The sequence below is a fragment of the Amphibalanus amphitrite genome, unplaced genomic scaffold (genome assembly GCF_019059575.1).
Source record: "Amphibalanus amphitrite isolate SeventyFive unplaced genomic scaffold, NRLGWU_Aamphi_draft 000133F_arrow, whole genome shotgun sequence".
Taxonomy (NCBI): Eukaryota; Metazoa; Arthropoda; class Thecostraca; order Balanomorpha; family Balanidae; genus Amphibalanus; species Amphibalanus amphitrite.
In genome coordinates, this window is record NW_024881628.1 from 70,802 (window position 1) to 83,555 (window position 12,754).

Here is a 12,754-nt window from a genome sequence, read left to right on the forward strand (position 1 = left end):
TTCCGGCGGTCCAGGCCGGACCTGCAGGGGTCCCGGTGGGGCCCACGGGGTCCTGCAGGGGTCTGCAGGGGGTCCCTCTGTGGTTAGACGCCACAGACAGCGGGGCGGGAGCCTGCGGTCAGCAGTGGTGGTCGCCCTCGCTGTGCTGACCGGGCAAATAAACACAGGTCTGTGAGGGAAATGACCTCGTAAATTAGTGCAGCAGTGTTGAGGGAGCCGCAAGTTTATGTTTATGTGCTCACGTTGTTTTCGGGGTAGATTTGTAGGTCTGGTATAGATCTGGCGTAGATCATAATATTTCCTCTTCATTGTAAATATAATTCGGCTTCGATACAAAGAAGTGCTCAACATAAGGCCATACAACGACTAACGAAACAACTATGATCCCGTGCAACTCGTGCCGTTGGAGTCTCTGAGACACCCGCTGGGCCGCGGCCCTGTCCCCTGTCCGGCGTCTCGTGCCGTCCCAGCCACACGTCCCGTGCACGTGAGTGACTGCACACGGGGTAATTGGATTAGCGTCTGATTGGTGTTTTGTGCGCGCGTGCCGGCGGGAGGTCCGACAGTCACCTGGCCCGGCAGCTGGGGCCGAGTCGCCACCGAGCAACGGCTGGTGGACAGCCACCTAAGATCAGGTCAGATCAGATCAGATCAGATCAGAGCGGTGGCTCAGATCGCCATGTTTATCGCCGAACTGACACTGGGGAAGCAGTGTTTGTTGCCAGCTGACACCCGGTCAGTCCGAGTGTCGGACTGACATGTGCTCGGTGTTTTTTTGATCGGGTAGATGTGAGAGCGTCCCGACCTGTCAAAAAGTCTACGAGGTTTGCCTTGTCTATTCTGTTTAAAAGTGTATGGCGTTTAGAGTGTTTGTGGTAGGATCAAATGTTGATAAAATGTCTGCGTTGTTTTGATTATCCCATGAAGGAAGCTGCTTTGTGTTCAATGCAAGAGCCAATCCAATCGTCATTAGATGATCTTTTGCAGCTCATCCTCCATTTCTACCGCATGCAAAATGTTGCTTGCTTGATTGACAGTCAACACCCACGTCCCACAGCTCGGTGTTGTAACAGTCAGAGTCAGCATGGTAGGAAATGGAGGCATTGCAAATTCCCTCTTCGAAGTTTGCTTGGGATATGAAAAGCTGCCATGGAAAACATCAATTGAAGGTGTTTTATTTACATACCTAACCTGAGTGAAAATGTAACGCCTGGGTCCTGTTTTATATCACATCATCGCGGTTGCTACATCGTGCCGATAAAACGGTATACTCAAAATGTTAAAAACATCATGCAGATAAAGCAAACAATAACTGACATCATAAAGCGACTTATCATCTGACGTGCACTGCAGGCTTCATCGCCATCCGATCGTGCGGTGACAGTGTCCAAAGCAGTGGTGCCATCACCAGTTCCAAGCTCCCGATCACGCCGGCGGTGTAAAAACCGCACACAAGCACTGGTGAAAGCATTTCGATCGTGTCATTCTAACCTCCGAAGGGCTCGAGCTTCTTTGATTCTTATTTACGTCCGGCGGTGCATCGCTCGTTAAATTCCCAATGTCAGAAGACAGCGATTAAATATAAAATATGAACTAAATATAATCGTGTCTCTGCGAGAGGTCGACCCAGGATGCGGAATGTTGTTTCTCATTTGTAGGGCTTTGTTGGGCACTACGGGATATCGGTCGGAGGGAGATGCGGCACTGCCTTTTCACTGTCCACTAAATTAGGGCCCGGGCGGCACAGAACTGCGTTTGTCATTACCATTCGGCAGAGAAGCTTTTTGAATTTGAACCTAACGAGATTCGTGATGAATCGTCAGGCTTTAATTGTCTGCAGAAGGTGTGTAACTGTACGCTGAGAGTTGGATTGCGCTGTGCTGGTAAAATCAGACTCCATCGGAATATGTATCACAGCGGGGCTCTGTCAATTAATTCCACCGAATGAATAGCGCTGTGTTTGCATCAACGGATCCGACTGAGAGCCCCTGTGAAGACGAAATGATAGCCATCTGCTTCGGCATGCCTAGCGCTAATGCACCGATAGGTAATCTCCGGCATTGTCTCTAATGCCAATGTTGATTTGACAGGAGAGTCAATGCTCGCTGCTACTCCTATAGGAGCTGTTGTACTACTGGGATTACATCTCAACCAGTGACGCCGCTGCTGCAACAGACGTAATCCACTTCATAAACCAATATAACGTTTCAAAACCTGAATATTATCACGTCATTTATAGCAGCATATGTCAACCATGTGTAATGCGCGTCCATGTCACAGGGCGTAGCTTGAACTCTTCTCATGTTGTACACACATCAGATGCTGTCGAACTTGTCTTTACCTAGCCGCTAGTCCTCCTCGAGCAAGCATTGAGTGTCGATATTCGGCTATTAATATATGGCCTGTCACCATCGTTGACCAGGCATGTCTGCGCGCCTTCCAGGTTCACTCTCAGCACGATGTCGACGCTCTATGGCGCAGAGAGCTCACCCGTGGCGCACACAAGTAATATTTCCACTTCGATTTTGGCAAAAAGGTGGCGACTTTTTGCCAGCTGCCATTGTCCCGCAGTGACTTCATATTGCGGCATAAATATGGTGTATGCGTGGCGGGCGGTACCCCTTCTGGCGGAAGCTCCTGCGGGGGGCGCCTGCCCTCCCTCGGGGGTGCCGCGGCCACGCACATACCCCAACCAATGATATAGTGGCCGATGCAAATTCGAGCGCAGTTCTTATCGACTGTCTGGATATCCTGTGGCGGCGGAGCTGGCTGTGAAGCTATGCCTCGTATCGGTGACGGGGACAAAAACGGGAGCGGTTGGTCGGTGTGTGCAGTGTGGACAGCAGCTCTGCGGGAACTGACCGGACCCAGACAGACCCGAATGGACCCCGGGGGCCTAGCAGGCCCAGCGGGGACGGCGGGGGTCGCCCAGCCGGGGGTCAGCCGGACGCCGAGCCAGCATTACCGCTAAGCGATCCGTCGACGGACCCGCAAACCCAATCACAGCCGCGCAGCGGGGCTCCCGACGGAGAGAGGGAGAGAGCGTCGACACCGATAGGGCAGAGGATGGGGAAATGTGTGTGTGGACAGAGAACAACAGAGGAGTCCAGTAGTGGTGATACATAATACGCAGACGGAACGGGAATAGCATAAGCCTTGAGTATAACCTCAGGCTGGAAACTATTACCGACCGATATTACCGATATTACCCACTGTTAAATGTTTTCTGTTGAGAAAGCAAAAGTCTTGTTTTGATACAATACCGGATGACAAAAGATTGAAACAATAACTACTTCTCATTTTGTTTTGTTCTGCAATATAGTTCAGTTGTGAGGCATAACACAGTGCGGTAATTGATGTCTTATCACATTTTTCTTTCTTCAAGCTCAAGTTATTAACGATTGCTCTAAAAAGTTGCTGTTTAACATTTACGAGCTAATCGTAACGTGAATACAGCATAAGAGACTTCGAATGCATAAACTGACGACTGATACCGCTATTTCCAGTTCAACCTCAGGCTACTGCTTTTCATGCTAATCACATGACATTTGGTGTTCTTCGTAGTTTTCCAGCTTATACCAGAGCACGCTAGCTGGTCACCTAGAGCAGTTTAAATAAAAAGCTGTACCGATCCTCTAGTCCCTCAGCCCCCCCCCCACTGTTAACCACAGACCACAGATGTGACAAAAGGAGTATATATTCACCACAGGATGGCTCACCCCTTCCTCACGGTATCTCAGTGTCCTAACGACCCTCACTCCTCCCCCGTGTGTGTGACCGTCTCGCCCTCCCCTCACAGACCCACACCCCCGGGCAGCGCCCCGCCCCCTGCGACCATAAATGACTCGACCGATTAGCAATAAACCCATACTCGGAAATTGATTCTCCACGCTGTCTGCCGCGACCAGCGCTTGGTTTGGGCGCTCAATGGCGGAGTAATTTTACCCGGTGCACAAATCAAGCCGACCAAACATGCCACCGACATCCAAGTATGTTTCTTTTATTTCGCGGAGGGCCAACCGCGCTCCTCCGAGCCATAAATCAGGTTACATCCAAACGAACTCCATTTCTCTGTCAATTTAATGGGATGGCGGTTTTTACACATACGTTAGGCGTCCAATACCTGCCATTGAGAAAGTAAGATGGCGATAATAAATTTCCATCTGCGACCAGTTTCAAAGAGTAATATGACAATTTTTTCGAGCCTGGTCAAGATCAAATTAAGATTAGAAGTCGTGATTTATGAAATCTGTCGTTTACTTTACACTCTCCTGTAGTTGAGACAGTGACATTGTGAGATCAGTAAAGAAACAAATTTGCTTCTTTTCAGTAGGGCTGAAAGGAACTGAACGATTGTGTGTAAAGGCAAGTGTTTCGCCAAGGCACTATTTCAAGTTACTTCCCCTCTTTCGAAGCTAAAAATTCTCGTGGACGAAGCAGAGCTGATATGAAATAGCTGTGGATCATATCTAATAGATAATCTGATGATAGTAACGTTCTCTTGACTTTATTATTTTATTTTTAGAAAAAGAAAAGAAGTGTTCAACCGAAGCGCAGCTCTTTACTGTGGAACTAATTATCCTTCCAACGCAATTGTGGGAATGACTGAACCAAACTTATGTGCAAAATGTCGAGACCAATCGCCTTATAGGCAGGTGGTACTCTTAAGTTTATAATGTTACAATATTTAGGATATTGACTTTTTCGCTCCAAAAACGTCTCAACAAATGTTCATACCTTATTACTGAGCGTTTAATAATTGCCGGTGATGTTAATTATAGAGAAGGCATGCTTAGATTTTATCTGCAAACATTGTCAGGTGAGCAAAACCATGCACAAAATCATCTCACGGAATAAGCATGTCAGTCACGAGTAAAGATGTTGGTCAGAATTCAAATACTATCTATTTTATTTATCTATTTATTTATTTATTTGTATCGATGGGCTACAGGATTACAAAACTCCCAATGACAGCCCAAGTCAAACGTGATAAAAAAATACATTTACTTATACATTGACATCAGTGATCAGATAGATAAAATAAATTCTTTTTGGTATAGCGATACTAACCCGATACCAAATTGGTATTTGTTATTTCAATTTTTTATGTTTTTGGTATTTTCTCGGCATTCTGAATCCTCACCAATGCATACAAGGCTGTAAATTTGGTTGATAATAAATGGCATTTCTCTCACACTCCCAAGTTCCCATGGTTTTGGTTGGCATTTGGTTTGGTATCGGTTTACCGATTTTCTGTAATTAACTTCACTAGTCACGAGCCACTTCAGAACTGCTTCGACGGTGGCCGGACCCGAAGCGTGCCACCGGCTGGCTCCCAACCCGTAACTGTCCTGTTTGCCAGGTAAAACGGCCGTTTTCCGCACCCATAAACCCACCCTTGATAGACATCGTGCCAATAACATACATAGCTGCGCAGCAGAGCCGTGCGAAAATACTCCGCCGCTTTTCTCTTCCACTTGGGTGGACCGTGCGGCACGCATTCTTTCACCATTAAATCCTGTAATCCCCTCACTAGTCCACCAACAATGCCGATACCTGTGCATTTCACGGGCCTTATCTGTTATTAACTGAACCTAATCTGCGAAACTGACACCAGCCCGCACCCCTTGTGTGAGCCGCGATTTTAACGCCGCTCTTCGCGCGTAAAAGTGCGTGTGGAAAACAGGCGTGCGCTAGTGTGGACCACGCGGTCCTCGAGACCACGCGGTCCACGGTCCCGGGCTGAGTTCAGATAAGCCCTGGCCGGCGTCGGCCACAACACAGGCGCCGTCTGTTTTGGACTGAGGGGTGATCAGCTCGCTTTCAGGGCGCACCTTCCGTGACAATGGAACACAAAGGGGCACCCCAACCCGTCCAGAAAACAGGCCGTGCGGCTCCGCGCCGCCGACGCGCCGAACTCTGGTCCCGAGTCTGCGGACATCACATACCGACCGTCACGCGGCCCCGAAAACGGTGACCTACTCCCGTAATGAACAACACAGCTCGTCACTCGTTAGAATTTGCCTTTGGACGTGTCGCCAATGTCCACATGCTTTCCACAAAGCGACCGTCTTCAGTTATCTTCCCCCAAAACAGACCCCGGGTAGAAATCAATTATATTTCCACATGACAAGTCGCTTTGGCTGGGTGAGTGTCGTGCCGACGACCTAAGATAATAAAACGCGTCCAAAATAAACCCGGCAGGCCATTAGTGGCGCCGGCGCGGCGAGTCGTGGCGCGGCGGCGGACCGTGCGCGGCGACGGCAGACGTGGCGCACGGCGGCGCGCCATTGGTACGCCGGTGGTGCGGCAAAAAGTGGCGATGTGGCGGCGCTCGTCCAATGGCTGGGCAGGGAGGAGCAGCCGGCGGCTGGTGGGGGACCTCTGCCCGCTCTGCAGCCGGCAGACAGACGGCAGTACACTGCTGCACCCGGCAGACAGACGGCAGTACACTGCTGCACCCGGCAGACAGACGGCAGTACACTGCTGCAGCCGGCAGACGGAGCTCGACACTGCACTGCTGCATCTATAGCCGACAGACAATGGCAGCTCAACACTGCTGCATCCAGACGGCGGACAGCTCAGCTCAATATGTAATGCTGGCAGTCGGTAAAACGAGTTCAGCAGTCAACACCGCTTCTAGACGACGTATAGTCGACTACAGAATGGTGTTCCACTTTTCACAGGCAATTAATTTGCCTGGAGTGGTAGGCTGTGCCACATCACACGGACTGAGTTCACAAATTATAGCTTTGTCCCAATGCTCACAATCGACACGCTTAATTGCGTGATAAACGGCACAACTTAGCGCTCCGGTCAACTGACAGCTTCTGACGAGTGGAACATCATTCTGTAGTCGACTATACTGCACGAAGGACGGACGGCAAGTCTGCTAGACGGCAAGTGCAGTGTGCGGTGCCCACAGGAGATGACAAGGGAATAAAGAGAAATGCAAACGACACATAAATACTCACATGAAAAGGGGATGACACGGGTAACCTTCAGTAGACGACATGGGCAACGCACAGTAGACGACACGGATAAAACCATAGATGATAGGTACAGAAAACGAACAGAAGACTGTACGGGCAATAAAGGGTAGACGGTACGATAACAAACAGTAGGCAACACTTGCAACGAACGTAGAAAACGTAGATGCAAATTGTAGTGTAGTTTATACGAGTCACTTGGGTAGGACACATATCTCGCTCATAAAAAGGGCAAATAGATTACATGATACGCAGACAACTGAGGGAGGAAGCACATACCAGGGAAAGATAGGGAGGTCGCAGACGGAACACTGAATACGAACACAGATGGTGATTTTTATCACAGGAGGCGGAACATACGCATTTTGCAATCGAATTTGACATCCATCTGGTACTTCAATATCTTTTGCATAATGCAGCTGATATCGTTACACTCATGCTAGGGGCGAAGTGGAAGAGAGATGAAATTTGCTTTCTTTTTAGCACCTTTTGTTCATCATTCATCATTTTTACTCCTGCAAGTTGTAAGAGCTTGACAGGCAATCGCTCCCGATAAATGAACAAGGAAAGGGCACATTTCAAACGGCTTGCGATCCATATGTATTTTACTCGCCCAGCACAAAACCATTTCGTAGATAACTCACAGAGTGATATATTTCTGAGCTTCAGAACAAACGCAATGTGACCATGTTGAGCTTCCAATCCCTTACTAAGAAATAAATGCATAAATAATCTTGAAGGAATAAAATAAAATCATACTTGCCTCAGCTATACCGTTGACAGATGCGATTTATGAGCAGGTACATACATGCATACTGACGATATGTTTTCATCCTTTAGTGGCACAGCTTAGTAATCAATAAGGTCAAATAAAACTCTTTTCATTTAACCCGCGCACCGACGGGGGTCTGCGCCAACTTCGCACCGACGGGGGGGGGGGGCGGATGACCGCCCCCCCCCTGAGATCTCGAGAACGAAGCAAGATAGCGACAAGCGGTAAACGGCATCGGATACGCACGGTCAAGATCTACAATTATTACTAAGGTCATTTTCAGGTCAGGTCAAAGATGACGTCACAGGGGTCGAAAAAGTCAAAATGGCGGCGCTAGATATTGAGAGAGTTTTTCTCGAATAACTTTCGAACTATTCAAGATAGGAACAAAGTAAGGGCATCATCGTGATCCTCTCGTCAATCCGCATCGAATGATATATATGTTGACCTCGAAAGGTCAAGGTCAAAGGTTGACCTCAGGTCACGTGACCTCGAGGTCATCATGTATATCATTCGATGCGTGTTGACGAGCTGAACACAATGAGACCATCCACGCGGCTGTATCTTGTTCCTGTACGGAGTTATTGGCCAAAAACCTTTGGTGACCTTTGATGACGTCACATGACCTCACAGCTGCCCAACAGCAAAACATACCTCAAGGTAGTGAAGGTTGATCGTATATGAAGTCATGTATGGTATATGGGGCCATTCCGACCCGTTTTAGTGGTAAAAACAGGGAGTTGATTTTCCCCCCATTGACTTATAATGGGGAGGTCGCGAAATTGACCTGACCTTAGGTCACCGATATCAAAATTCCGAGATATACAAATTGTAGCTACTAATGACCTAATAACATCCTGCGACTTTCAAAGGCCTCCGACATCTACTGTAGCTCTGGCACGGTGACAAAGTTGCAAAAAAGTGACTTGAGGTTGGGTCATTCAAAGTGACCTGGTGACCTGACCTTGAAAGGTAGGAGGTTCAAACTTGCACACCATGTGTAAAATTGATGAGGGAATAGTCATACCAAATTTCGCGGCGCGTAGCGCCGCGGTTTTCCCGCTATTCGCGAAAAACCTCAGGGGGGGGGGCGGATATCCGCCCCCCCCCCGTCGGTGCGCGGGTTAAACTATCCCCCTTCTTTCTATACCCTATCTCCTTACCATTCGTCCATCACCTCCACTCTACCTCTCCCTCCCCGCTCTACCTCGGCTCGCTCTGCTAAACACCACCAACACCACATAATACCGGTACTATCTGCTAATGATGGGATCACCAGCACCAATTGTGTGCCGCCGCAAAACACACCGCTTTGCCACCAAACAGGCATTAGGGCGGACGCAGTTCGGCGCAGCGCGGCGTGTCGCGGCGCACTGCGGCGTGGCACGGCGCACTGCGGTCTGATGTGGCGCACAGTGTCGCACCGAGGGGGTGCACCACCAGACGGGGTACACCAACGGGGGGTCAGGCCGCACAAATTGTCCCTAATGAGATTATGAGTGGATTACCAGAAAAGCGGCCGCCTCGCAGCGTATTACAAGCTGCCGCTGCTCTGGTTGAAGCGAGGGGAGAGGGAAAGAGGGGGAGAGACAGATGAACCCGACCGACAATATAACTGCCGTCGGCTGTGACGAATTTAGGGGCTCTCATGGGGACGAATGGTTATCGATTTCTGTCAATGTGATAGGCATTGCCACCTTTTAGAGTAGACAGATCGGCGGAAATCACATATGAAAATATTCCGACTGCAACAAGCTTTTTTAACGTTGACGATGCAGCAGCCGCTCAATGTGCAAAAGCATTTACGATTAGTTGATAAAAAATCGATTTGCTGCGTGTCTCAGACTGTGTTGCGCTATTCGAGTTTTGATGGGAATAGTTGTGCTGTGTCCCGGTCCCTCCGTCCGTCAACTTCGGGTTTCGGTACTCACCTTCAAACAGCTCTTTCTTCATGCAAATAACTGTAACATGCAAGTAACTTCATGCACGTTATTGATTAGGTTTCCTGAGAAAAGACACAGATTTGACAGATTATGGACATACTTTAATGAAAACAAATAGGCAGGGCCAAGGCATAAAACTTAACCCGCGCACCGACGCACGGTCTTGCCGAATACCAGATTAGCGCGAATTTAATCAAAAAACCCGACTTTCGATAAACTGTTATTTATACCTATCAATGGGTAGGAAATTGTCCAAAGTTATCGGATAGAACCTTATTTTTAAGCCACTTTATCATTTGAGGACTTATATCCCTGCCGAAAGTAGACCCACGCTCCGGTTCCTGAAATCGGGCTATGGTACTGAGAAATATGTCCAGTTTTCAATGTAAATTTTACGGAAGCTTCGAGAAGATATATGAGAAAATAGCATATCACCGGATAGCACAATTCATGATGAAGCTGTTTCTGCTATCGTGGTAGTTTTTCACTGAATGGTTTCTGAGTTAAATGAGTTAGAACACGAGCCCTGCATGTGTATCGTTCTCACGATAGTATTTCATAAAGAAGTTGGAAAATGTCAAAATGGATAAAAATGGATATGACGAATAGGGCATGGCTGAACTCTCCGCACATTTCTGAACATAAGCGAGCAAGTTTCAGCTGCCACTTTTTGCCTATTTGCCGTCAATTCAGCTTTGAACATGTCTAGTCGGCCGCCCGGCGTGACCTGACCAAGGTCGAGGGCGGCGCGGCCGAACAGGCTCCAGCCTAATTAACTATCTCAAGCACACGGAATCGTGATTTCATGCACTCCTTGCAAGGTCCGATGCTTCACTTTTGCATTATTGGCCTTACGTGACGTCATTTATGACGTCACTAGGGTAATAATACTTTTTCGTCAATAACTCCCGATTAAATTGAGCTAGCGAGACGGGAAAGACACCAATGGACTCAGGAAGACCTGCCGAATCGAATGAAATGCAACATGACCTCCTTCGACCAGCTTCGTGACCTGAGGGGCTCTGACCTGACCTTGACCCGAGGTCAACTACTTAAGTTGACCTCACCCTATAGCAAAAAGTATATCATTCGATGCACCTGAGCTAGGCGAACACGATGATGCCAAAATTGCGGCTCTGCGGCATTTTTTCGCGAAGTTATTAATAAAAAAACGAATCCGTGCCTTGGGCCACTTGACCTGAGCTCAGAGGTCACAGGTTAACCTGAGACCTTAAAATCGGATACCAGTTGCTGCGTCTCGTAACGGCACACACGCTCGTTTTTTCCGCGAGGCTCTAGCTTCATCAGGGGCGAAACAGCGACGGGGGTCGTACCCCCCCCCCTTCGGCCGGCGCGTATTTTGAAAACCAATAGGTCCGGCGAGGGGTAAATATCAGTTTTGGAACCAGAGAACCATTTTCAGTGGATCCGAGGGGCGCCGGGATTAAATTCGCGCTAAACTGGTGTTCGGCCACACTGTGCGACGGGGGGGGGCGGATATCCGCCCCCCCCTGAGGTTTTTCGCAGATAGCGGGAAAACCGCGGCGCGTAGCGCCGCGAAATTTGGTATGACTATTCTCTCATCAATTTTAAAAATGGTGTGGAAGTTTGAACCTCCTAACTTTTAAGGTCAGGTCACCAGGTCACTTTGAATGACCCAACCGCTGTAGTCACTTTTTTGCAACTTTGTCACCGTGCCAGAGCTACAGTAGATGTCGGAGGCCTTTGAAAGTCGCAGGATGTTATTAGGTCATTAGTAGCTACAATTTGTATATCTCGGAATTTTGATGTCGGTGACCTAAGGTCAGGTCAATTTCGCGACCTCCCCATTATAAGTCAATGGGGGAAAAATCAACTCCCTGTTTTTACCACTAAAACGGGTCGGAATGGCCCCATATACCATACATGACTTCACATACGATCAACCTTCACTACCTTGAGGTCTGTTTTGCTGTTGGGCAGCTGTAAGGTCATGTGACGTCATCAAAGGTCACCAAAGGTTTTTTTGCCAATAACTCCTTACAGAAACAAGATACAGCCGCGCGGATGGTCTCATTGTGTTCAGCTCGTCAAGACGCATCGAATGATATACATGATGACCTCGAGGTCACGTGACCTGAGGTCAACCTTTGACCTTGACCTTTCGAGGTCAACATATATATCATTCGATGCGGATTGACGAGAGGATCACGATGATGCCCTTAGTTTGTTCCTATCTTGACTACTTCGAAAGTTATTCGAGAAAAACCCTCTCCATATCTAGCGCCGCCATTTTGACTTTTTCGACCCCTGTGACGTCATCTTTGACCTGACCTGAAAATGACCTTAGTAAAAATTGTAGACCTTGTCCGTGCGTATCCGATGCCGTTTATCGCTTGTCGCTATCTTGCTTCGTTCTCGAGATCTCAGGGGGGGGGGCGGTCATCCGCCCCCCCCCCCCGTCGGTACTAAGTTGGCGCAGACCCCCGTCGGTGCGCGGGTTAATTGTCTATATGTAGAAGCCTGACAAAAGTTAACAATCAAAACTGCAAGTGTCCATTTTTCTAAACTGAAAGCAAGTTCATCCCAAGGCGGAAAGTAAGCCCCAGCGATGCGCCTATTCAAATCCGCAGAAATTTTTAACCATTGGCAGGCTGGCAACCTTACTTTTGTTCTAGATTTCCAGGCTTACATAGATCCGACAGCGGGTAGGAATGAAGACAAAAAAGTGGGAAGTGACGAAACTTACCGACCATAATATGGTCCTCTCAGCTCGTCGAGCTGAGTCGAATGGTATAAAAATCTCAACTTCGAAAAATTTGACACGAAGGATGTTCTTGCTTGGAACTGTCGATATCAAAGAGCATGATAATGAAGTACGATCTCATACACTTCCACTGTCTCACACACTGTTTTCTTCTTTCTACGAGTAAGCGCTTCCACTAACACGTCAGCTTCATTTCCACACACATCTCATTTTGATGCTCAGAGCGGCCGGCCGCCCTGCCAGAGGATCAGACAGTCACTTGAGTCACACGAAGGTCAGGGTCACTCCAGGGGACGGTGAACGA

General features: G+C 48.4%; 1 long non-coding RNA gene across 1 annotated transcript; it reads right to left on the reverse strand.

Annotated features, from left to right (window-relative positions):
• Positions 1–6,110: 6,110 nt before the first annotated feature.
• LOC122382112 lies at positions 6,111–12,688 on the reverse strand. Its single transcript, XR_006256624.1, has 3 exons — positions 12,433–12,688; positions 9,693–9,766; positions 6,111–6,526 (listed from the first exon to the last, which is right to left on the reverse strand). It is a non-coding gene; the product is annotated as an uncharacterized LOC122382112 (long non-coding RNA).
• Between the last annotated feature and the right edge of the window lie 66 nt (positions 12,689–12,754).